Source organism: Antennarius striatus, chromosome 22 (genome assembly GCF_040054535.1).
Source record: "Antennarius striatus isolate MH-2024 chromosome 22, ASM4005453v1, whole genome shotgun sequence".
Taxonomy (NCBI): Eukaryota; Metazoa; Chordata; class Actinopteri; order Lophiiformes; family Antennariidae; genus Antennarius; species Antennarius striatus.
This window is the reverse complement of record NC_090797.1, coordinates 15,349,521-15,352,482: the sequence shown is the minus strand read 5'-3', so window position 1 is coordinate 15,352,482 and position 2,962 is coordinate 15,349,521. Positions and strand designations below refer to the sequence as shown.

Here is a 2,962-nt window from a genome sequence, read left to right as displayed (position 1 = left end):
CTCTCGTGGGGAAGAAGGATCTGAGTCGCAAGACGAAGCTCTCGATTTACTGGTCAATTGACGTTCCTACTATGTTCCCAGATACAAGCGGCTGAAATGATTTTCCTCCGTAGAGTGGCTGGGTGTACCCTTAGAGATGGGGTGAGGAGCTCAGTCACCAGAGAGGAGCTCGGAGTAGAGCCGCTTCTCCTCCACCTCGAGCGAACCAGAATATTTGTAGGGTGACAAAAGTTAAAACAACGCGATCAGTTCATAAGCCTCCGGGCCCCTGCGTAAAATTTTCTCCAGCGCATCCCAAAGATTCTCACCAGGGTTAAGGTCTGGGCTCCTCGGGGGCCGATCTGGGATCAAAAACGATGTCCCATGGTCCCTGAAGCCCTCTGTAAAGATATGAGCCGAATAAATCCTGAGATAGCCGCCTTGGAATATGAGCGAGTCTTCAGGGAAGAAAAATCCATAGATGGACAGATGTGGTCATTCAGTGGGTCTGCAGATGACGTCATTTGATGGGTACATGACGTCGCTGCACCTCGAGTTGAACCTATCATAACACCGTCCCTCAGTGCGGGGACTTTTTTAGTCAATTTACATTAAAAGCTGCCGTGACCCGGATTCGAACCGGGGTTGCTGCGGCCACAACGCAGAGTACTAACCTCTATACGATCACGGCCGATGAAAAAACAAAACTGGAAAACAGTTAAAAAATCAGGGAGTGAGTAAAATACACACCAGCAAGTAACACCGCAGCAACCACTTCTTTGTGGTTTCTGCAGCCACAACACAGAGTACTAACCACTATACAACCACGGCTGACGAATAAAGAAGACAGAAACCCACGTGGATCTGGACCCATCAGACCACATGACCACTGCTCCAGAGTCCAGTCTACACGTTCCAGAACAAACTGAAGACCCCCTTTTTTTAGTCCAACCTCCTTCATGAGTGTTTTTCTTCAGAATAATCAGCTGTAAATTCACTTTGTTATCCTTGTTTTTAGCATGGAAATGCTTTACTCTCACAATATTACTCTCACAATGTTTTCTGTTTTTGTGGATATAGTGGAATAATGAAGTTTCTACAGTCAGAGGTTAGAATAACCCCTTGTTCTGCTGTGTCTCAATGCAGGTGTAGAGCTCCCCCTACTGGTCAAATTATGTTACAGCACGTGATCCTGAGAGGAGACACGATGGGGTCAGGTCAGCACCAGTGACGTCAGCAGTAGTAAATATGGGTCTGTAAACAAACATCAAATAAACACAGGGGTGTGTATGTTCACGTGATCTCTCCAGCTACCGGTTCAGACTCCACACACGCTGGTCCTGAACCGATCCTCCTCCGGTTCCTAAACCAATGTGGACCGATGTCCTGCCGCCCCCATTTCATTCCAGTTATAGTCCCCTATTTTTTTTCAGTCCCTGGTGAATTCAATCAATCAATCAATCAATCAATCAACTTTTATTTATATAGCGCTTAATCACATCTGAAGACATTTCAAAACACTTAACAGATAGAAAGTCAACAATGTCCTCCAGAGCAGCATAAATGACGGTGGCAGGGAAAAACTCCCTCATGGAGGAAGAAACTCTGGGCAGGACCCAGACTCTGGAGGGGGGTCATCCGCCTTGACCTGTTGGTTGGGAAAGAGAAATACACTGAGGATAGAGATAGGTCAAGGAAATGAGTGAGAGAGAGAGAGAGAGAGAGAGAGAGAGGGAGAGAGAGAGAGAGAGAGGGAGAGAGAGAGGGAGAGAGGGAGAGAGAGAGAGGGAGAGGGGGAGAGAGAGAGGGAGAGAGAGAGGGAGAGAGAGGGAGAGAGAGAGGGAGAGAGAGAGGGAGAGAGAGAGAGAGAAAAAAAAGAGAGAGAGAGAGAGAGAGAGAGAGAGAGAGAGAGAGAGAGAAAGAGAGAATGTCCATAGTGCGCTGTCGCTGAATTGTGGGCGGGATTTTCAGGCCTTTTGATATCCTGTCTTCCATCCGCGTTCCCTCGCGTTCTATCTGTGCCCTAGAAACAGCTTGTGGGGTTTAGTGCCTTGCTCAAGATCACTCCCGCACCTCTCAGGAGACGATACTTCTCCAGCTACCAGTTCATCTTGCTTTAGTCATTGGACCACGCTGGACTTGAACAACCGAAAGGTGACCAACCTTTTGGTTACCAAGTCGAGTGTGGACTAAGCGACTGCCGCCTCAGAATGAAAAGAACTTCAGGTCCAATGCGTCTCGACTTGAGTTTCGCACACTTTTGAGTTGCATCACAAACCAGAGAACCCAACTGCGGTTGAAGAAACAAGTAAACCTATTTACTCCACACACGCTGGTCCTGAACCGATCCTCCTCCGGTTCCTAAACCAATGTGGACCTATGTCCTGCCGCCCTGATTTCATTCCAATTATAGTCCCCTATTTTTTTCAGTTCCTGGTGAAATGTAAAAAAAATGGAAGTACATTCCTCAATTTCTATCAATATTAAAAAGTAGAATTTGAATCCAGACAGCTAGAGCGGAAATAAATGCTTAGATATGTTCCTAGTTGGACGTTTTCCTGGGGGGGACAACAAGCGGGAGTCAACAAATACTCGTTATTAGCCTTAGCTTTTTACGTTCCTGCAATGTGTGGAAGTCGTTAGTTTCTCTGTTATTTAGTTTGTTTAACAAAGTTGTCATTTGACTCTTTGAAGGATTTTGTCAAAAGACGACTAAAGGATGGAGGTGAGGATATTTTCGAGTCTTTTCAGAAAGTTGTCATCAATCCTAAGAAGAGAAGATAAGAGTACACGGACTGCTGGATCTCTGCCTTAGACCCAAGTTGAAGCTACACATGATGGGTATACTAAACGATCTTTTATTGAATAAATGAACTACTTTTAATGTCAACCAACTTTAACGTGATTCCTTTAAAAGGTCTCAAACCTGCAAGTAAACATAGTAAGTAGTTAGAAGAGATTTTAGGATGAGAGACAAAACAAT

At 45.4% G+C, this 2,962-nt stretch overlaps 1 non-coding gene across 1 annotated transcript; it reads right to left on the bottom strand.

Moving 5' to 3' along the window:
- Positions 1-598: 598 nt before the first annotated feature.
- Positions 599-670, bottom strand: trnah-gug (transfer RNA histidin (anticodon GUG)). Its single transcript has one exon. It is a non-coding gene; the product is annotated as a tRNA-His (tRNA).
- Between the last annotated feature and the right edge of the window lie 2,292 nt (positions 671-2,962).